The sequence below is a fragment of the Ursus maritimus genome, unplaced genomic scaffold (genome assembly GCF_017311325.1).
Source record: "Ursus maritimus isolate PB19 unplaced genomic scaffold, ASM1731132v1 scaffold_13, whole genome shotgun sequence".
Lineage (NCBI taxonomy): Eukaryota > Metazoa > Chordata > Mammalia > Carnivora > Ursidae > Ursus > Ursus maritimus.
Window position 1 is genome coordinate 3,894,145 of NW_024423675.1, and position 24,147 is coordinate 3,918,291.

General features: G+C 40.3%; 1 protein-coding gene across 2 annotated transcripts in view; it reads right to left on the reverse strand.

Annotated features, from left to right (window-relative positions):
* Positions 1-7,448: 7,448 nt before the first annotated feature.
* MAP3K7 (mitogen-activated protein kinase kinase kinase 7) overlaps positions 7,449-24,147 on the reverse strand; it is an 89,411-nt gene continuing 72,712 nt past the window's right edge. For both annotated transcript variants that reach the window (XR_005834298.1, XR_005834297.1), the window contains 2 exons: positions 19,998-20,103; positions 7,449-7,610 (listed from right to left, as the gene is read on the reverse strand). The gene's annotated coding sequence lies outside the window, so the exon portion shown is untranslated. The remainder of the gene's footprint in view (positions 7,611-19,997; positions 20,104-24,147) is intronic.

The window sequence follows — 24,147 nt, forward strand, 5'->3', positions numbered from 1 at the left end:
ATCAAACTGATAAAAAACATTCTTTTGAATGCCTAGACTGAAAAATCATCCCCTACTGAAAGAAAAAAAACCATTCCTGACAACATAGCTTTAACTTAATTTTCATATTAAAGACTTAAGTGATAAGAAAAAGCTAAAATATCTAAGACAGTCTGAGGAAAACTTTGAAATGGAAAATAGTTCTTTGCTTGACTAAAGAAAAAATGGCTTTTTTCTTAGGCTGAGCAAAATCAACATGAATGAGCCATTGCTACTTTTTGATTCTATCAACTTTCTGATTAACAATTAGTGAGCATTTATGCCCTGCTTGCCTCAAAAAGTAGAAGCAGTTCGTGACTTCAATACAACGGGCAATAGAATAAGTGATCAAGATGCAGACTAGCCATCTGCAGAGGATGCAGATGGACTAGACGTCATTTGCTTGCACATATGTTACTCAGGGGCAGCACACGGAGCCAGACACCTCCTTGGGGTTGGGCAAGGATTGGGAGAGGAAGGACCAGCAAACTCCCCTGAAGGTCAGGAAGGTGGTTCAGCCATGTAGGTGGAGCCTGGTGCCCAGAGAGGAAGGTGACCAGTGGAAGGTAACTGGCCATTCAGACGCGCAGCTGACCTTGACAAGTTTCAGCAGGGTATCATGGGCTACAGGATGTCACCTCTGGGAACAGACCATGCTTGGACGTTGGACAGGCAGGGAATTGGACAACCTGAGCTGGATCAGCTGCTAACATATTTGGTGGCAGTGTTGATGGGATGAAGGCCTATGATGGGCAAGATCAAGGCAGGACTCCAGCCCTAAAGGGAAGCTGTCGCCCTATGAGGGTGTAAGTTCAGCCAGATGAGGAGTAAGGGGACCTTATGTTGAGTCCCTGAGTGGCCCACACTCCCAGGGTGTGAAGAGGACTGAGTCAAGTCACATGGAGGGTCATGGCAGGCATGTGGTAGTAGGAAAAGGCTCTCCCTGACTGGTGGTATCAGTTGGGTAAACTATCTGCTGCAAGCGGCTGAAAACCCGAGTTGCTGTGGCTGCCTGTGTAGGGACCTTTACTGCTTATTAATAAGAAGTCTGGAGAGCGTGATCTCAAGGTTGGTGGGGCTGCTCGTCAAGGTCATTCCCATCCTCTGCTCCATCACCCTTACATGTGGGCTTTTTGTCACCATGATCACATGATGGTTCCATGTATTAGGTCCTCATGGTGTCTTAAGCAGGAAGGACAGATGGGAGCAAAAGCCTGCTTCCATCTAGGCCTGTCTGGAAAAAGGCTTTTTCAGGAGCCCCCCAGCAGTCTTCCCCCAACTGCCCACTGGCCATATGTAGGTCATTCAGCCACTCCAACAGAAGTTCGAAATGCACATCTCTTGTTTCCAGCCTCTGCAGAGGCAAGAGAGAAGGGTGGTAAAGATAATGATTGCTGGGGGTGCCTGGGTGGCACAGCGGTTAAGCGTCTGCCTTCAGCTCAGGGCGTGATCCCGGCGTTATGGGATCGAGCCCCACATCAGGCTCTTCCGCTATGAGCCTGCTTCTTCCTCTCCCACTCCCCCTGCTTGTGTTCCCTCTCTCGCTGGCTGTCTCTATCTCTGTCGAATAAATAAATAAAATCTTAAAAAAAAAAGATAATGATTGCTGGAATTCTTTTTTAGATAAATCTTTTGTTTAATGTAATTTTTTTTCTCCTTTTCCCCTTAATCTGAGCAGCACCCTAGATGCCCCTTCCCTCTCCCTTTCAGAAGAATATTAAATTGCTTTGGCTCCTTTTAGGAAAAAATGGTACTGATTTTCTCATGGAGAGTTCATCCGTCTTTCTGAGATTGACCAATCCTTATTCTTCAGGGTCAGGTGTTAGAGCATGTGAGCCTTGCACCGGAACTGGTAGCCCACAGTGAAGTGAGGCACCAACAGCTGGACAGATGGCAGCCTGAGAGAATACTACCCTACATTTTTTTTTTTTCTTAAGATTTTATTTATTTATTTGACAGAGACAGCCAGCGAGAGAGGGAACACAAGCAGGGGGAGTGGGAGAGGAAGAAGCAGGCTCCTAGCGGAGAAGCCTGATCTGGGGCTCGATCCCAGGACCCTGGGATCATGCCCTGAGTCGAAGACAGACACTTAACGACTGAGCCACCCAGGTGCCCCACTCTCCTACATTTCTTGTCTTGGAAAACTGCCAAACTCTAGGGGCCAAAGAGAGTTCATTTCAGGCAGCTGAGTTTTCACTTAATGACTTCTGCCTCTCCTCATCCCAATCTATGTCCTTGGATAGAAAAGGCCTAAGAATAGAATAATAAAAACAAAAACTATGTAACTATGAAGCATGAATTTCCTTATATGCTAAAAGGGTAGAGACTTGAAAACTGAAAAGATCAGTTCTCCCAGCCTAAAATGGTCTAGAAAACAGTTGAGCAAGGAGGCCAGTTTAGGGTCCTCCGACCTGGAGGTGCTCAGTCTTCAGGGGACGAACATACTACAGAACTGGGTACACCTTGGAGAGAAATGTAGGGGTCACTGAACATCTAGAGTAGAAGAAAGACATGTTCAGACAAATTAATCAATCAAAATGTTTACCTCACTTGTGCCTTTTCTCAAGAAGTTGCTGGATGATATATTTTAGCAAAATGAGGGAGTAAACCACACACACACACACACACACACACACACACACACACACACACAAAAGACATGAAGTCCAGGGAACGGGGACCCAAGAGAGAACCAAAGGGAAGTCACAGGAAGACAGCTCAGTCCTGGCCTGGAGAGCACCAAGTCTGTATGGGACCTTGGGGAACTGTACTGGGTCTGCAGAATGATGGCTCCAAAGAGGAAATGGATCTGCAACTGTGTTTGAGAAAATGAAAAATTATTAATAGGTGTGGGTGATAAATCTGTCGGAGCATTTTTTTCTAAAAGTAATAAATCTAGTTCTTCCTTGGCGCTGCCAGCAGAGGTGGCAGCCATTTCCTACTTGGCATCATGGCTGCCCTCAGCCCTCTGGTGAAGCCTAATTTTCCTCTATGAAAAAGAGGACCATCCGGCACCAGTTAGTGATGTATCAAAATCAAGCACAGCTGGCGGAAACCCAGAGGCAGAAGAGTCAAGGGCCAGATCTTGATGCCCAACACTGGTTACGGGAGTAACAAGAAAACAAGGCACATGCTGCCCAGTGGCTCCTGGGACATTTCCGTCCACACTGCCAAGGAGCTTGAAGTGCTGCGAACGTGCAACAAATCTTACTGTACAGAGATTGCTCACAATGTCTCCTCCAAGAACCCTACAGCCATTGTGGAAAGAGGAGCTCAGCTGGCCATTAGTCACCAATCCCAATGCCAGGCTTGCAGTGAAGAAAATGAAATGAAAATGAATAGACAGCTGGTGCCCATGTCGTTACTGTGTTAATAAAACCATAAAATAACCAAAATAAGGAGATAAATCTATAGACAAATGAAAAAAGATACTAGTAGAAACAAATGGTTTTAAGAGAAAGGCCATATAATTATAGTCATACGTTACCTGGCTCAGCTGTGAACACTAGTTATACAGTCATACTAATGCAATATTGACTTATTTAATCTAAAATCGTGATCTAAGTATATTGGGATGAAAGGGTAAGGAAAATGGGAGAGGTGTGCACAGACTGGCTAAATCCTCCACTACCACAATATGAGGTCAAAATTTTGGTATGCAAAATTCATCAACAGCAGTACAAACATATTATCTACAAGTATGGAGTTAAAAAGAAACAGGACCAAGTCCCACATCAGGCTCCCTGTTCAGCGGGGAGTCTGCTTGAGGATTTCTCTCCCTCTCCCTTTGTCCCTCGCTTCCCCGGGTTGTGCTCTCTTGGTCTCTCTAAAATAAATAAATCTTAAAAGAAAAAGAAAAAGAAAAAGAAAACTGACCTTGCCTGAAATAATCTTTTTTTAAAAAATGACTTCCTTGCCCATACCCTATTCTGGCTATAAAAGCCTTCCAGAGCTCCTTTCTACTTTCTAGATGCGATGTTGCTCAATTCATGAACTGCTGAATAAAGCCAATTAGATCTCTACATCTACTCACCTGAAAATGGTTTTGAACAGGGCAAACAGAAGTGGACTGAGTGAGAGGTGGGGCATAAGTTGCTCATTTTGCTAGAAGATACACTGCATTTTTATTTTTTTTTTAAGATTTTATTTATTTATTTGACAGAGATAGAGACAGCCAGCGAGAGAGGGAACACAAGCAGGGGGAGTGGGAGAGGAAGAAGCAGGCTCACAGTGGAGGAGCCTGATGTGGGGCTCGATCCCATAACACTGGGATCACACCGAGCCGAAGGCAAATGCTTAACCACTATGCCACCCAGGCGCCCCGATACACTGCATTTTAAAACTAAATGCACGCATCACCTTAAAAAATGAAAACGCATCTTTAAAAATGCACATACGAAGTCAGGCAAATTGTTAATTTACTTGCTGAGGTGTATTCTGCTGCTTTGCTCTGAAGCTCCTGCCCCCCAACCTGTGGTCAGGCTGCCTTGGATGTGCTATGCAGTCAAGACCCTTAGTGAGCTGACCCAGCAGGTGGAAGTGAGGGAGCGGCAGCATCTCGGGGCTTGTTTGGCCATTTTAGGTCCATCCATGTTGTGGCAAATGGTAAGACTTCATTCCTTTTTATGGCTGAGTAATATTCCATTGTATACACATACACACATCTTCTTTATCCATTCACCTATCAATGGACACTTAGGCTGCTTCCATATCTTGGCTACTGTAAATAATGCCGCAATAAATATATGGATGCATATATTTTTTTTGAATTAATGTTTTCATTTTCTTTGGACAAATATCCAGTAGAATTATTGAATCATAGGGGAATTATATTTTTAATTTTTTGAGGAACCTCTAGACTGTATTCCACAGTAGCAGTACCAGTTTGCATTCTCACTAACTGTGCACAAGGGCTCCTTTTCCTCCACATCCTTACCAATACTTGTTAAACTTATTCCAGAATAGTTTGGGAGCTTCTATGAAAATGAAAGCATATTCTTGGATGGAACATTCCTTTTAAGGAATCTACAGGATTCAGAGCCCCTGTATAGAAGGGTATATACCAAGAAGTTACTTGAAATACTGCGTAATGACCAAAAATATTTTTTAATTAAAAAAAAATATACCCTAAACTCAAAAATGTCTATTGATAGGGAAAATATTAAATTATGTAAATTACAGTTTTTTTTAAAGGACTGAATTAAGTCTATATATGTTGATCTAGATTAATGTCCATGATCTATTGCTACATGAAAATAGGACAATGAAGGGCAGACATATGATGCTGTTTTGGTAAAAAAAAAAAAAAAGGCAAAAGAAAAAGACTGCATGTATAACATGACATGCATATGAATACTGAGAACAGTAGGGAAGGATGCTCTTAACAGATTATTACCTTTTTTATGTCATTGTGAATTGTTTGGAATGTTTAATGAGAATAGATAACTTTGTATTTTGAAAATCTAAATTTGAAGGAGGCAGCAAGAGGGGAGACCGAAGGGGTGGGAAGTCATTCACTGAAGGTGCAGTGGGGACATGGGTTGCTGCTGGAGGATGGGAATTAGAGGAGATTTGTATTTGTGTATTTGCTAAAAGATTCTGCAACAAGAATATTAATTTCTTGGTTTACAGAAAAGTGATTTACATGTTTGAAATAAATGTTTCAAATTATAATATTTTGAAAAGTAATTGTATCAGATGAATAAGGCTTCATAAAATGTACTTATAGCATAATGTAACTAACCTGATGAAGGCGTGCAAAGATAACTGTTTTTAGATAATCAAGAATATTTTCTTTTTAAATTGATGTTCTGTGATTACTACAGTCTGTAAATAGTGACAAAGACTCTAATAAATGAGGGAAAGAGGGAAAACACAAGAACACAGCATGAATTGGTCTAGAACCATCTAGAAGAGAACAAATTGCAGCTAACAGTTTTTCAGAGTACATCTGCAGCCACACATATAATGAATCATAAATCTCTCTGCACCCCAAAAAGGTTTTTGATCTGAAGCACACAAGGAAAGTTTCAAGTTGTATTGTCTCCCTTGAGGGAAAGAAATGAAGGTGAATTCAAAAATTAATGAAGAACAAATCCCAATCTCACTGAGACACTCAGTTTATAGAGTTGTGAGCAGACTCCCATCAACAGAATACACATGTAGACAGAAAATTTGCATAGACAAAGCAAAGCACCTTCTGCCTATGTTATCCGACTCTGAAACCAGGAACCAAAGGAGCTGGGTCCTTTTCATGAACACATACCTTACTAGCAATGAAATGTCCTTTAACTTTGCTTACTCATTCCTTTAAAGTGGCTAAAGGGGGAGTTTCCTGCTGTGCTTTTGTTCAGGCCCTGCCAATACTGTCAACCACTTGGGGACATGACAAAAGACTAGAGAAAATACTGAAAAGATATACCTTTGTTTTAAAGCTACCATAGCTTATTCTCATACTTAGGAAGCCTCAGATGAGTCTACTTTTTCCAATATTAGCCATGCCAACTATCACAGTTAAAACTACACACTGCTAACAAAAGTGACTATCTTTTTTTTTTTTTAGAGGTGGGGGAGGGGCAAAGGGAGAGAGGGGAGAGAGAATCTTAAGCAGGTTCCAAGCGCAGTGCCCAGTGTGGAGCCAGACGCAGGCTCGACCTCACAACCCTGAGAGCATGACCTGAGCTGAAATCAAGAGTCAGACGCTTAAACGACTCAGCCACCCAGGCGTCCCCATAAGTGACTATCCTAAAAGGAACAGAAAGAAAGCACTACTCTTTGGGTAGGTTGATAAATCGAAACACACGGGAAATCAGCTTTTTTATTTTTCCTTGCCTAAACAAGCTAGTAGCTGAGCCAGTTCTGCTTTCTGAAATGTTTAAACATTGCTATAATTGTTCCTTAGAACTTCATTTAGGATCTGAACAACCTGCCATTTCCCTTAAATAACAACCTGTCACAGTGACAAATGCGGAGGTGGTTGGTCCGCAATGCAAAAGTAGTCTGTTTCAGCAGGCTGTGCCACATACGAGCAAGTCAGATTCATTAACTTGAAAGAATAAAATTTGCCCCTACTGAGACAGTGCTTTGGTTATTTGGGGGTAAGTTGTCTTACTTTATACTTAAAGATAGTCAAATGGGGCTCAGAAGTATAAAATACGTTACTTTAAAGATTTCCTTTACCACTTCTGTTCCAAATTCTCTTATTCTGCTGGCTGGTAGGAATGGGGCATTTTATTATCTACTAGAATGTGACATTTCATCTTATAGGACTGTCCCCTACAAACTGATTTCAAGAACATGTGGATACACTTCTTCACTTTTCTTTGGTGAATAGTTGTTTTTTTAGTGATTTTTTTTTTTTTTTTAAGATATAAAGAAGCAAAAAGAAAAGAACCATAGTAGCGAGGACAAGGTCAGACTATTCACGGACATGACAATCTCCAGTTTTTATTATTTGTAATTCCAAGCTAGGCATGCCATCTATAGATGTATGATAACGAGGACATTTCTGCTTTCTTCTAGATCGGCATTCATCAAATTGCTCCTGGACATGGGGAAGGAGGTGCAGTCTTCAATGAGCTTTACTTTGGAGCCTGAAAACGAGAGGGTTATAGCTGTGTGAAGGAAAAACAATTCCCTGGAGAAAAAGACCTGGGAGGCAGACTGGTTCTGGGCCTGGTTAGATGTCATCTTACTGTTGGGAGTCCGGAGGCCCAGCGAGTTTCCATGCCGAGTACACAGGATGGCCTCGATCCAATTCTAAATGCCTGTAATCTTGGTATTGTTGGTGTTACCTTTCCCCATTCTCCACTAGGGCAAATTAGTTTCTTCTGTCACATATACTTAAGGTATTGATTGTAAGAAAGAATGAATCAAAATATTGGGAGGGGAAACAGGTTCAATGTGTATTTGTTGACTCCTCATTTCAGGAAAGATTCTAAATCTTCTCATTTACAGTAACAACGTTAACATAAATTCTTTACAGTGCTTCTAAAAATGTTACCTTGATTTAGGAATCCGTAAATGTTCTGTGAAGGAATGTAAAAGTCAAGCTCCCCATAGATCTTTAAGAGTGTAGGAAGAGTCCTGGATTTGGGGCAAATTATTGCTCCTCTGCACAAGGGATGCACTTGCAAGACCAGCATAATGGAAAGAGTCTCTCTCCGATAAAATGGCAGGGTAGCGTTCCCTGATAACAACATATGACCATTGTAAGTCTTGCTGTATTAAACCTGAGGGATGCTGAGAGAAACAGCTGCCTTCAAACGTAAGTGGAAATTGAACTTAATACTCTAATCACCATAAATTGTAGTGATTATTTGTGTAAAACCATAAGTATATGCTATGACTAAATGAGTCATTTACAGAATATCCTTTCAGTTATTAACTTGGCATAAATACTAATCCCTGAAGATTAAGTTGAACACTAATCACTTTGAACATTCAAGGACCTTTTGTAATCCTGAGTTTCTTATTTACATATGATAATTTCCCTGGTGGTAGCTGAGTAGGGCTGATCATTGCAACGTAAGCAATAATGTATGACAAGGCAAGTTAGAACAACTTTTCCGCTCTTCTCCCAATCCCTCCCCTTCCTTCATTCCCAATTTGAGCTTAATTAAAACTCCTCAGAACCTGGCTCTGATAACTAGAGGGCCAAACAAGCCCCAAAATGCTGACGCCTCCCTCACTTCCACCTGCTGGGTCAGCTCACTAAGGGTCTTGACTGCATAGCACATCCAAGGCAGCCTGACCACAGGTTGGGGGACAGGAGCTTCAGAGCAAAGCAGCAGAATACACCTCAGCAAGTAAATTAACAATTTGCCTGACTTCGCATGTGCATCTTAAAGACACGTTTTCATTTTTTAAGGTGATACGTGCATTTAGTTTTAAAATGCAGTGTATCTTCTAGCAAAATGAGCAACTTATGCCCCACCTCTCACTCAGTCCACTTCTATTTGCCCTGTTCAAAACCATTTTCAGGTGAGTAGATGTAGAGATCTAATTGGCTTTATTCAGCAGTTCATGAATTGAGCAACATCACATCCAGCAAGTAGAAAGGAGCTCTGAGGAGCTGTACAAAATAGAAGACTTTTATAGCCAGAATAGGGTATGGGCAAGGAAGTCATTAAAAAATGACCAGGTCACTTTCCTAGGTCACTTTCCTAGGTGGGAAGGCTGGGGTCTATCATACAGATTAACTCAGGGAATTTCACCTAGAGTGTATAAATGCTAAGTGAAATTAACTCACAGAAAGACAAATATCATATGATTTCACTCATATGTGGAATTTTAGAAACAAATGAATAAAGAAAAACAGAGACAACAAAAAAGACTCTAAAATACAGAGAACTAGTGGTTGCCAGAGGGGAAACGGGTGAAAGGATGAGAGAAATAAGGGGATTAGGAGTACACTTATCTTGATGAGTACTGAGAAATATACAGAATTGTTCATACACCTGAAACTAATACATAACACTGTATATATTCATATAACAGTGTGACAGTACACTGTAGGTTAATTATGCTTGAATAAAGAATATTAAAAAAAGAACTTCATAGGAAAAAACAAAAAGCTTTTTCTCTTTGAGAAATATGATTAAGAAAACGAAAAACGCAAGCCACAGACTGAGAGAAAACATTCACAGCACAAATATCAGACAAAAAACTGTAACAAGAGCATATAGAAGTCCTACAACTCTATATTAAGAGAAATAACCCAATTAAAAAATGGACAAAGGATTTTAACAGACACTACACAAAACAAATTATATGAAAGCCCAATAAGCACATGCCAATATGCTGAAAATCATTAGCTGTCAGGGAAATATTCAATTAAAAGTGCTGTAGGTTACCACGTCACATCTATTAGGATGGCTAAAATTAAAAAGATTGATCATACCAAATGTTGCCAAGGATGTGGAGCTGCTGTAATTCTGACACTGCTCTAGCACTGCTGGTGGGAATGCAGAATTATATAGCTGCTCTGGAGAAGTCTGGCAGTTTCTTAACTAGTTAAATATATACCTACCATAAAACTCAGTCGTTCCACTTCCAAGTATTTACCCCAAAGAAATGAAAACACATGTCTATGTAAAGACCTGTATACAAATGTTCAAAGGAGCTTTATTTGTTAGGAGTCAAAAATTGGATAAAAAAGATGGCGGAGGAGTAGGGGCCCTTTTCTCAGCTGATCCCCTGAATTGAGCTGGATATCTACCAGATCATTCTGAACACCCATGAAATCAGCCTGAGACGTAGGAAGATACATGTGGATCTCTAGAAACGCACATTTCCAGCGCTGAATATTGAGGTACGAAGCAGGGAGCTGTAAACCCACGCACAGATATCGGAAGATAAATGGAAGGGGGAGGGAGCCGCCCCGCTGGGGCGCCGGGAAGCGGTAGCCACCTGCACGGGGGAGCGGGCTGGACTCACGGACCGGCACCCGCGAGAGAACAGACTGAGACCGTGAGCCGGGGAATGCCCGCCACCAGACTGAAAACTGGAGCTCCGGAGCGTGCGAACCACACTGAGACAGAGAGCTTGGGAGCGCGCGGGGGAACCGGGGCGGCTGGCGGTATTAGAAGCATGAAGGACAGAGACCTGTTGGCCCTGGAAGCAAGGGCTGGGAGAGCGGCTGTGGGGCGCGCAACCTGGGACGCTGCAGGGTTTTAGCAGCACCGACAGAAACAGAGTTAGAGTAGCGAGGACAGCTCAGTGGAGAGCAGACTGTGATCTCTCTGTTCTGAGACGGAGGCTAGGATACGGCCACTGCTGCTCTGACTCTCAGAAGAGCCACAGAAAACCACCAGGGAAAGCTGCCAGAGAACAAAAGCCTGGAAATACCGGTTCACATTGTGCCCATCCCCATCCCCCCCACAGGGAACGGGGCAAGTCTACCCAAACAGGGTTGCCTGAGTATCAGTGCGGCAGGCCACTCCCCCCACAAGGCAGGTTGAAAAATCAGGAAGCCCACATCCCTAAGGTCCCTATAAAACAAGTGCACATTGCCTGGGTCCTGGTCAATAATTTGGGCTCTGTACATCCCCACAACTACTCCTCATCAGAATGACAAGGAGGAGGAATCCCCCCCAACAAAGAAAAGATACAGAGACTGTGGCCTCTGCCACAGAACTAATGGATATGAATATAACCAAACTGTCAGAAATGGAGTTCAGAGTAACAATGGTCAAGATGATGTGTAGGCTTGAAAATATTAACGAAAATATTAATGAAAATACAGAATCTCTAAGGGCGGATATGAGAGCAAATCTGGCAGAAATTAAAAATGCTATGAATCAAATGCAGTCTCAACTAGATGCTCTGACGGCCAGGGTAAATGAGGCAGAGAACGAATTAGTGAATTGCAAGATGGGATGGTAGAAAAGAAGGAAAAAATGGAAACTTGGTTCAAAAAAATCCAATCTCAAGAATGTAGATTACGGGAGATTACTGATACAATGAAACGTTCCAATGTCAGAATCATCGGCATCCCCAAGGGGGTGGAGAAAGAGAGAGGTCTAGAAGAGATATTTGAACAAATCGTAGCTGAGAACTTCCCTAATTTGGCAAACGAAACAAGCATCGTGTCCAAGAGGCAGAGAGGACCCCTCCCAAGATCAATGAGAACAGACCTACACCACGTCACATCATAGTGTAATTCGCAAATATCTGATCAAAGGATACAATCTTGAAAGCGGCCAGGGGGAATGGAATCCTCATGTACAGAGAGAGGAACATCAGAATAACGTCAGACCTGTCTACAGAAACCTGGCAAGCCAGCAAAGGTTGGCAAGGCATATTCAGAGCTCTAACTGAGAAGAACATGCAGCCAAGGATCCTTTATCCAGCAAGGCTGTCATTCAGAATCGATGGAGAGACAAGGAGCTTCTAAGACCGGCAGAAACTGAAAGAATATGTGACCACCAAGCCAGCCTTCCAAGAAATATTAAGGGGGGTTCTATAAAAGTAAAAAGACCCCAAGAGTGATACAGAACAGAAATTTACAATCTATAGAAACAAAGACTTCACAGGCAACATGACAACATAAAAATCATATCTCTCAATAATCACTCTCAATGTGAATGGCCTAAATGCTTCCATAAATGCCACAGGATTGCAGACTGGAAAGAAAGACATGACCCATCCATTTGCTGTCTACAAGAGACTCATTTTGAACCTAAAGATACATCCAGACTGAAAGTGAAGGGTTGGAACACCATTTTTCATGCCAGTGGACCTCAAAAGAACGCTGGGGTAGCAATTCTCATACCAGACAGATTAGATTTTAAACTAAAGACTGTAGTTAGAGATACAGAAGGACACTATGTTATTCTTAAAGGATGTATCCAACAAGTGGATATGACAATTATAAATATCTATGCCCCCAACAGGGGAGCAGCTAGATACACAAGCCAACTCTTAACCAGAATAAAGAGACATATAGATAATAATACGTTAATAGTAGAGGACCTCAACACTCTGCTCTCAGCAATACATAGATCGCCTATGCAGAAAATCAACAAAGAAACAAGAGCTTTGAATGACATACTGGACCAGATGGACCTCATAGATATATACAGAACACTATACCCCAGAACAACAGAATACTCATTCTTTTCAAGTGCATATGGAACTTTCTCCAGAATAGACCATATACTGGGTCACAAAACAGGTCTCAACTGATACCAAAAGACTGAGATTATTCCCTGCATATTCTGACCACAATGCTTTGAAACTGGAACTCAATCACAAGGAAAAATTTGGAAGAAACTCAAACACTTGGAAATTAAGAACCATCCTGCTCAAGAACGATTGGGTAAACCAGGGAATTAAAAAGGAGATTAAACAATTTTTGGAGACCAATGAGAATGAAAACACATCAGTCCAAAACCTATGGGACATTGCAAAGGCAGTCCTAAGGGGAAAATACATAGCCATCCAAGCCTCACTCAAAAGAATAGAAAAATCTAAAATGCAGTTTTTATATTCTCACCTCAAGAAGCTGGAGCTGGAACAGAACAGGCCTAACCCACGCAGCAGAAGGCAGCTGATCAAGATTAGAGCACAGATCAGTGAATTAGAAACCAGGAGCACAGTGGAGGAGATCAACAAAACTAGAAGCTGGTTCTTTGAAGGAATAAATAAGATCGATACGCCACTGGCCAGACTTATTCAAAAGAATAGAGAAAGGACCTGAATTAATAAAATTATGAATGAAGGGAGAGATCACGACCAACACCAATGAAATAGGAAGGATCATTAGAAACTTTTATCAACAGCTTTATGCCAATAAATTAAACAACCTGGAAGAAATGGATGCCTTCCTGGAAACCTATAAACTACCAAGACTGAAACAGGAAGAAACTGATTATTTAAACAGACCAATTAATTATGAAGAGATTGAAGCAGTGATCAGAAACCTCCCCATAACAAGAGTCCAGAGCCTGCCGGATTCCCCGGGGAATTCTACCAAACATTCAAAGAAGAAATAATACCTATTCTCCTGAAGTTGTTTCAAAAAATAGAAACAGAAGGAAAACTACCAAACTCATTCTGTGAGGCCAGTATTACCTTGATCCCCAAACCAGGCAAAGACCCCATCAAAAAGGAGAATTACAGACCGATTTCCCTAATGAATATGGGCGCCAAAATCCTCAACAAGATACTTGCTAATAGAATCCAACAGTACATTAAAAGGATTATCCATCACGATCAAGTGGGATTCATACCTGGGATGCAAGCGTGGTTCAATATTCGCAAATCAATCAGCGTGATACATCACATCAACAAGAAAAGACTCAGGAACCATATGATCCTCTCAATCGATGCCGAAAAAGCATTTGACAAAATACAGCATCCTTTCCTGATTAAAACCCTTCAGAGTGTAGGAATAGAAGGTACATTTCTCAATCTCATAAAAGCCATCTATGAAAAGCCTACTGCAAATATTATTCTCAATGGGGAAAAGCTGGAAGCCTTTCCCTTAAGATCAGGAACTCGACAAGGATGCCCACTCTCGCCACTATTATTCAACATAGTACTAGAAGTCCTTGCAACAGCAATCAGACGACAAAAAGGGATCAAAGGTATTCAAATTGGCAAAGAAGAAGTCAAAATGTCTCTCTTTGCAGATGACATGATACTCTATATGGAAAACCCAAAAGAAGCCACTCCCAAACTATTAGAAGTTATAGAGCAATTCAGTAACGTGGCAGGATACAAAATAAATGCTCAGAAATCAGTTGCATTTCTATACACGAATAACGAGACCGAAGAAAGAGAAATTAGGGAATCCATCCCATTTACAATAGCACCAAAAACCATACGTTACCTTGGAATTAACTTAACCAGAGACGTAAAGGACCTATATTCTAGAAACTATAAATCACTCTTGAAAGACATTGAGGAAGACATAAAAAGATGGAAAGATATTCCATGCTCATGGATTGGAAGAATTAACATAGTTAAAATGTCCATGCTACCCAGAGCAATCTACAATTTCAATGCCATCCCGATCAAAATACCAATGACCTTTTTCAAAGAGCTGGAACAAACAGCCCTTAAATTTGTGTGGAACCAGAAAAGGCCCCGAACCACCAAGGAATTGTTGAAAAGGAAAAACAAAGCTGGGGGCATCACAATGCCGTATTTCAAGCTGTACTACAAAGCTGTGATCACAAAGACAGCATGGTACTGGCACAAGAACAGACACATAGACCAATGGAACAGAATAGAGAACCCAGAAATGGACCCTCGGCTCTATGGGCAACTAATCTTTGACAAAGCAGGAAAAAACATACAGTGGAAAAAAGACAGTCTCTTCAATAAACGGTACTGGGAAAATTGGACAGCTACATGCAAAAGAATGAAACTTGACCACTCTCTCACACCATACACAAAAATAAACACCAAATGGATGAAAGACCTCGATGTGAGACAGGAATCCATCAAAATCATAGAGGAGAACATAGGCTGTGACCTCTTTGACATTGGTCACAGCAACTTTTTTCATAACACATCTCCAAAGGCAAGAGAAACAAAAGAAAAAATGAACTTGTGGGACTTCATCAAGATGAAAACCTTCTGCGCAGCCAAGGAAAAAGTCAAAAAAACTATGAGGCAGCCCACAGAATGGGAGAAGATATTTGCAAATGACACTACAGACAAAAGACTGGTATCCAAGATCTACAAAGAACTTCTCAAACTGAATACATGTGAAACAAATAATCAAAAAATGGGCAGAAGATATGAACAGGCACTTTTCCAATGAAGACATACAAATGGCTAACAGACACATGAAAAAATGTTCAAAATCATTAGCCATCAGGGAAATTCAAATCAAAACCACACTGAGATACTACCTGACGCCAATTAGAATGGCAAAAATTGACAAGAAACAACAAATGTTGGAGAGGATGTTGAGAAAGGGGATCCCTCCTACACTGTTGGTGGGAATGCAAGTTGGCACAGCCACTTTGGAAAACAGAGTGGAAGCCCCTTTAAAAGTTAAAAATAGAGCTACCTTATGATCCAGCAACTGCACTACTGGGTATTTACTCCAAAGACAGAGACGTAGTGAAGAGAAGGGCCATATGCACCCCAATGTTCATAGCACCATTGTCCACAATAGCTAAATTGTGGAAGAAACCGAGATGCCCTTCAACACATGACTGGATTAAGAAGATGTGGTCCATATATACAATGGAATATTACTCAGCCATCAGAAAGAACGATTACCCAACATTTGCAGCAACATGGACGGGACTGGAGATTATGCTAAGTGAAATAAGTCAAGCAGAGAAAGACAATTATCATATGGTTTCACTCATTTATGGAACATAAGAAATAGCAGGGAGATCAGAAGGAGAAGGAAGGGAAGAATGAAGGGGGGTAAACACAAGCGGGAATGAACCACGAGAGACTATGGACTCTGGGAAACAAACTGAGGGCTTCAGAGGGGAGGGGGGTGGGGGACTGGGATAGGCCGGTGATGGGTATTAAGGAGGGCACATATCACACGGTGCACTGGGTGTTATACGCAAATAATAAATCATGGAACACTCCATCAAACTAAGGATGTCCTGTATGGTGACTAACATAACATAATAAAAAATTATTATTAAAAAAAAAAGAGTCAAAAACTGTAAACCCCAAATATCCATCAGTAGTTGAGTGCATCAACAAACTTTGCTGCCTCTCTACAATGGAAGCCTGCTGAAAAGTAATCAAGGGACAAACTATTCATTTATGCAACTTAGGTGAATATCAAAATCATTATGCTGAGTGAAAAACCAGCCAAAAGAGATTATATTCTATAGGATTAAATTCTAGAAAATGCCAAATAATTAACAGTTACAGAAAGCAGATTAGTGGTTGCCTGGGAAAGAGGGTGGAGGGACACATTATCAAGGGGTACAAGGAAACTTTTGGAATTGGGGAAAGTCTCAGTATCCTGACTGTGGTGGTTTCACAGATGTACACGTCTTGCAAAACTTACCAAATTGTACACCAAGTACGTGAAATTTGTATGAAAATTATACATTAAGTGTTGAGTACCCGTTTTCTAAGAACTTTAAAGTTCACTTTGTCTGGTTCAAAACAAAACTACTCCCAACTCCACTGGGTTTCTGACTAAAATTACATTAAACAAATTATCTATACATACATACAGCTATGTAACAATTTTTACGATATTGTTTTCTCATTTTGGATAATGTTAAGTTCATGTCTTATTTTATATTATTTATTAAGGCTATAGTGTTCATCAGCCCTATTTCCTGTTAAATGTTTTCTTTGGTATTTTATAGTATTATTGCCATTTTCAGTTGGAGTACTTTTAAAATCTTCTACTTCTGATTGTTATTATTTATAGAGAAAAAATAATTTTGATACATATCAGATATAGTCACTCTAGCAAATTCTCTGATTTTTAGAATTTAAGTAGTCTTGTGGGCTTTTTATATAATTTTACATTCCGCAACTAAAGATAATCTTGTTTCTTCATTTCCAGTATTTATATGAATTATTCTGTTATGGGGTCTTTCCATCAGCTACAACTTAAAAAAATGTTGAATGACAGTGCATCTTTGCTTTGTTTCAGATTTTAATTAAAATGCTTCAGATTTAGTGAAAATGATAGTCATTTAACTAATACACTGTTGGTTTACATGTGTGATCTTTATCAAGTTTGGGAAACTCCATTTTAATTCTTTTATTTATAAATATTATCAAATGTCCTTTAGGCATCTATTGATAGAACTGTACAGCTCATTTATATAATGAATTACACTGATAAGATTTTTTTTTAAATGTTGCATTTTTGTTATAAACATTACTTCATGTGTTAATCTTTTAATATTTTGAAGCACTCAACTCAGACAGATTTACATTTTCAAGTGTAGAACTATATTACACTGTCAACCTTAAAACAGTTATTTTACCAGCAAAACGAATTTGGAAAGAGAGGAATTGCAATTCAGAACATGTAAGCTATGGCAAACCATAACCAAGTCAGATCAAAGGAGAGGAACGGTACTTTGTATAGAGAAGAGGAGGAAGTTGGAAGGGCTGTTTTGAACCAAAGTCTATTGGAGGAAAGCGAGAGTTCATGGTGGTGAGGGTTTCTCATTGGCTGAGTTGTGGTATTTTCTTATTGTTTGGGCTAGTTGCTGGCATGGAGAAATTTTTTCTTCCTTCTGCAAACTTCCAGTCAAGGAGGTTTCTTCCTACTGAGAATACAAAGTATGTCTCTTCCCATCAGGATCTGCGATTGGTGATAAGTGCATGGAAACTCCCCCTTCTTGCCTCCTGACTCCATTTTATTTTTATTTTTTTAAGATTTTATTTTTAAAAGTAATCTCTACACCCAACATGGGGCTTGAACTCACAACTCTGATACTGGGAGTTGCATGCTCTACCGACTGAGCTTGCCAAGTGCCTCTCCCATTTTAAATGAGGTTTCCTTTATTCAGTTTCACAATACTTTTTAACAGACATACAGTATTAGCTGGTGTAGGTCTACTATAATTTACTTAACACGGATTAATGGCTATTTAGATTGTTTTTTAAAAACTCAATGCTGAGATGCCTGGGTAGCTCAGTCGGTTGAGCGTCTGACTCTTGGTTTTGGCTCTGGTCATGATCTTAGGGTCCTGGGACTGAGCTCTGCATCAAGCCCTACGCTGGGCTCTACACTCAGCTTGGAGTGCTGCACTCAGCTCTGCACTCTGCTTGTCCCTCCCCCTCTGCTCCTCCCCTTGCCAATAAATAAAATTCTAAAAATGATAAACATAATTGTGTAACAGTATACCTCTAAAATGATTTGATTTCACCTTTACTTTTTTTTTTTTAAAAGATCTTATTTATTTGACAGAGAGAGAGAGAACGCACAAGTAGGCAGAGCGGCAGGCAGAGGGAAAGGGAGAGGCAGGCTTCCTGCTNNGCAGGGAGCCTGATGTGGGGTTCGATCCCAGGACCCTGGGATCATCACCTGAGCCGAAGGCAGACACTTAACTGACTGAGCCACCAGGCGCCCATCACCTTACTTTCTATGCTTCCTCCACAGAGATGGGAGTGGCAGGAAAGACCAAGTTCGTATATTCAAAACTTCTTGAATTTCTGATGTTCAGGTATCACTCCTTGTACAGAAAGAGTTTTCTCCCCCAGGCCCTACTTACCTAAAGACATTCTGAGTTGCCTTCTATAGATTCTATAGCTCTAGCTCTGCGTCTTTCCTAATCTTACCCTTACTTCCACATCCCTATGTTTTGTGAATCTAAGAGATATGGCAGATTTTATCTTTCACTGACTCATTCATGATTCTGACTCCAATTACATGTGTGGGTGTTTCCCCCCATACCAAGCCATTAGACACAGCTGGGTGTCCTACAATTCAACTCAATTCTAACACTATCTACTCAGATACAGCAGGAGATTCCACAGGTTAAGGGTTCAGTCCTACGAGACTACTACCTCCTGCCCCCATTTCAGGCGCCAATTCCAAGTCCAGGTTATCATCTGTGCTTCTGACCCTACTGGCTATATAAATCAGAGGTCCCAACAATCTCTTCCTTGGATTTGATTAATTTGCTGGAGCAGCTCACAGAACTTGGGAGAAACATTTTACTTACTAGATCACCAGTTTGTTATAAAAGAATGTAACCAAGGAACAGCCGGATGGAAGAGATGCACAGGGCAAGGTATTCGGAAATGGTGCGTTTTCCATGCCTCCCATGTGCATCACTCTCCTCCAATCTTCGTGTGTTTACCAACCCAGGAGCAATCTGAACCCTGTTCTTTCGGGGTTTTTATGAGAGCTCCACTACACAGGCACGCCCAATTAAAATACTGGCCTTTGGGGACTTAATTCCATCTCCAGCCCTTCTTTCCTCCCTGAAGTGGAGCGCGGGGGCGGGAGGAATGAAAGAAAGTTGCCGCCTTCTAACCAGGTAGTTGGCCCCCTGGCAACCAACTCCCATCCCCACCTACTTAGGAGCTTTCCAAAAAATCACCTTATTAACAAAGCAAGACATCTTTATTGTTCTCACAACCTAAGAAATTCCAGCTGTGTGCCAGGAAAAGGAAGAAGACCGAATATAGATTTATTATCCATCACAATATCACACTCCTCTTAGCTTTCACAACACTAGATGGGTTAGAATCCAGAAAATTTACAATGGCAATACCCCTTCTATCTGCTCTATGGTGCAGGTAATTCTACAATCTGCCAGTGCAACAGAATCACTTCAGGAACCGGAAAAAAAAGTTTATAAACCTGAATAATAGCCTGTCATTGTGAAGCAGAATTTCAGAGGCTGGGTCCCTAGAATGTGTATTAATAAGAATAAGAAAACAATTTAAAGCCATTAAAGTTCTGACTTATTTTTTTTTTACTCCTCTTGTTGACACTGTGCTTCATCCTCACCAAAATCCATAGGAGAATCTTTGGAAATCTCCCTTTGGGGGTCCACCCCTACCTGCAAGGATCCAGGTTGGGGCCAGTAGTGGAAGGGAAGTTCCTGCCCGTGTGGGATTCATGCAAGGGCTCCAATAGTTGTGCCCATGGCAAAGGGCCCTGAGTTCCTGCCAAAGAAACATGGTTAGAGTGATGTGTAAGATGGTGTCCTTCTGGTTTTAATTTTTACTTTGCAGAAAACAGTAAAAAGGTAAAGAACTTTTAAAAGTGAAAAATTACTACAATGTCAATACCTGAAGACAACAACCACATCACTTCTCTGTTTTCTCTTATAGTCTTTGTTGAAACTATTCCATTCAAAGGCATTATTATTTAATTTTCATTAAAGACCAAACAGACTTTTATAAGTATGCTTAGGAACCTAGTTCTCCTCTCCTTTATTAAGTCTATCAGAAAATGTGTTCCAAGTTCTAAACTAATTAAAAATGAGATTTTTGTAAGCCTTGAAGCTAAGAAGACCTGGGTTTGAACTGCAGTCCATTTTCTAGTGCTCTAACTTCACAATTATAAATACAGGGAAATCTTTAAGTATTGTACACCATACTGGATTTTGACACTACTGTGCGTTCTTGTGAGGGGTCAGCTTTGCCTACTTTTCATATTATGGAGAGAAGGGACAGAACGTAGAGGCGGCAGTGGTCTAGTTTCCTTTCTGAGAGTGTGGTGAAGGCTACTTGTCCTCTAAATCTTTTTGATCTTTCATTTGTAACTTAATTCCTACCTTCTAGTTAGGCATACGGCTGTCCATTTATACAGACATATCCAGCCTCCCTGCAGGTAGGGTAAATGCATGTGATGAAGTTATGGCAAATGGATGGGAGCATAAGTGATTGCACCCTCTTGCTCTTGCCCTTTCCCTCTCTGGCTAGGATGCAGATGAGCGAAACTATCGTATTACTGTTGACTTTTTCTGTGAGAAAGAAAAAACTGCTTCTTGTTTAAGCTATTATTTTGGGCAGCAGCCAAAATTATGTCATTATGAATCATAGGGTACATGGAGCATAGACACTAGAGAATTTTCTGATATGGCTGCTAAAGAAGTAAAAAGGAAGAAATACTCAGCTCAGGCCAAGGAACTTTGTACCACTTCAAGTCTCCTGTAAATAAAACGTGAAATCACGAATGGGAAGACAGAATTATGTAGTCATATGTGAGTTCTAGTATGAATTTTTAAGTAAGACTATTGTCCAGCAATGTACTAATATATAATAGCCCAAATGTACTGAAATAGATTGTAAGCATATAAATTATGAATTTCATGTTAGCTTAGAGACTAAAGACATGTTTCCAATCCTCAAAGAAACAGTATCTGTTAAAAGGTTCTAATGGTACACACAAAAGAAACAAGAGTGGTATCGATTTTTGCAAGTAATATGCTCATGACACTTTAGATGGATACTAGGTAGTAAGTACCTTTGTAGGAAACGGATTAAAAGCTGAAAAGGAATGTGAAGTAATATCACCATTTTTTCTTCAACCATATAAAAAGTTACACCCATTTTCAGGTTTCTTCAGACTTCAATTTGAATTTAGTAAATTTATCAATGATTAATGTAGTTTTTCCTATAATAACTAAGAGGTATCCACACGGAGAAACAAAAAACAAGTCTGAGAAGTAACTGTAGTTTGTACATTACTTTTGTTTTTCAGAAGATAAATATCTAGCATTTGCTCACTGATTTCTGATATATTCAAAGCAATTATCCTGATGCTATATGGCATCTGTAAGAGATCACTGACCACTAAATTACAGGATAAATAATGTATTTCGTTACTTGGATATATGAAAGCACCATGGAGGCACCTGGGTGGCTCAGATGGTTAAGCATCTGCCTTCAGCTCAGGTCATGACCCCACGGTCCCGGGATGGAGCCCTGCATCAGGCTCTCTGCTCAGTGTGGAGTCTGCTTCTCCTTCCCCCTCTGCCCCTCCTCCCCTTCCCCACCCCTCTTGTGCTCTCTCTCTCAAATAAATAAAACCTTTAAAAAATACACACATATATAAAAGCCCCATGAAATGCAGATAAAGTTAAATAAGCATTTGATTCTCAAAAAGACTTCACTGAAAAAACTGACATGAAGGGCAGTTCATTTCACAAACTCAGCTTTGGTGGGACCTCAGGGCAGTAGGGATGAGAAACTCTGACAGCAATTACTAACTACTGATGGAAAAGGCCCTAGCAGTAAGCAGCACATGACCTACCAGTGTAATCTTACATATTTCTATAAGCACCTCTATAGCAGACAGGACCACGGACAGCATATCCATATCAAATACTATATACAGAAGACTGTTTTGTTATTTTAAATATAGTTTCCCAGCTTCCTTAGCAAGCAAAACAGCAGCCACAATCTAAATGAAAATGAAAACTTTTAAAGTTACACTGATCAATTGTATTTGCTGAAAACCACCATGAACCTACTAATATGCTACTATGTCTGTGTTGCATTTCTAACACCTCAATGCAGAGAGAAACAGGCTTACTTTAACAAACAACCCAAGGGAATTTGTAAGCAAAATATTAAGTTTCTGTAAAAATGTAGAAATAAAGTGATATTAAATGTTTCAGAAGATAACACGACATAATCAGGTCGGCCACAATGGACATGTCGATAGCCTCTTCAAACCTGTTTTCTCCTGAAGACTGATACTTTTCAGTTCTCAAGTATCCCTGAGAATGGTTTAATTAAAATTTCCTGTCAAAGGAATTGAAACTATTCAAGAGGGAAAAAAAGCTTAAAAAGTTAACAAGTATATATTGAACGATTTCATTTATGTAAAAATGTAGAAAATGCAAACAAATTCATATTGTTAGAAAGCACTGTGCCTGGGGCCTGGAGTGAAGGGGGGGAAGGACTGCAAATGGGCGTGGGAGACCTTGGGAAGGGGGGAAGGAAGTGTTCAGTAGTTTGCTTGTTGGATGGCTTCCTGAGCGTATGCGCATGTCAAAACTCAGTAAACTGCATTAAACATCATTAAATGGATGCAGTTTCTTGTATAAAAATTATATCCCAATTAAAAAAAAAGAACAAAACAAAAGGTAAAAACAAAAATACAAAAACAAACCCAAAATGAAAAAGCCTGGAGTAAGCCTTTCCTGAGAGTGGAGAACAAGTCATCTTTCTAGACCAAGCTTCACGATATCATAATCTGTATTTCCATTTTTAGCATGTCTTTCAGCTGAGGGGAGTGGAAGAGTGAATACACCCCACTCGTCGAATAAATGAATGTGAAAATGGAACCACTCAGCAAGTTTTAAATGACAGTATGGCAGAGTGGTTTAGAGCACAGACTTGGGTTTAAAAGACACGTGTGGGTCTCCGTGTTGGCTTCGTTATGATCTGTGGAGTGGTCACAAAGCCTCTGTGCCTGGAAGTGACCTCATATTTTCCCATCATTTGCATTTCTCATGCTCTTCTTCACATCATGGGCTCATAGTGGCCACAGAGTCCCCCTGCATGATGGCGGGGGGAAAGCAGACTCAGGAACAAATCTTAACCTTTAGGAGCCTAATTTTCCATCTGTGAAATGGGAATACAACCTAACTACCATGTGACTAAAGAGAACATGTAACTTGGCATTAGCCACAGGAGCTTCACTTACAATAGGTGCTCAATAAATATTTGTTAAAGGAATGAGTGAGTGATGAATGGGCTGATTTACTAAAATGAAGGTCGAATCTGTAAGAGTGTTATGTGTGTGTGTGCATATGTGATAGTCGAGAGGCTAGGAAGTTGATAAAGGAATGAAATACTTAATGTAATGTAGCTATACTACAGGAAATCCGTTTTCTAACGAGAAGAATCACTCAGTAATGCATATACCATGTTGTACTTCATATAAATCATGAGTTAATGAAATTGTGAAGAGTACCCATTTAACAAAAAATGTGAATTGTTACAGATGGATACGTTAACTGGCCAGTCAGCCTCTCAAAAATCATGATTACGTTACTACTGTGTTGAGTATTTTAAGAATACTCACTTTTCAGTTTTTATTTGATTTTGTGTAAGGTAAACACACTGCTAGAGCAGAATACCTCACAACTCATTTACCAATATGAATCATTAACCATTTTTATAAATGAGTTTAGAGTAACAATCTGAATTTTATTACAAACAAAAATAAATCTAAAAAGCTTCCTTCAAGTA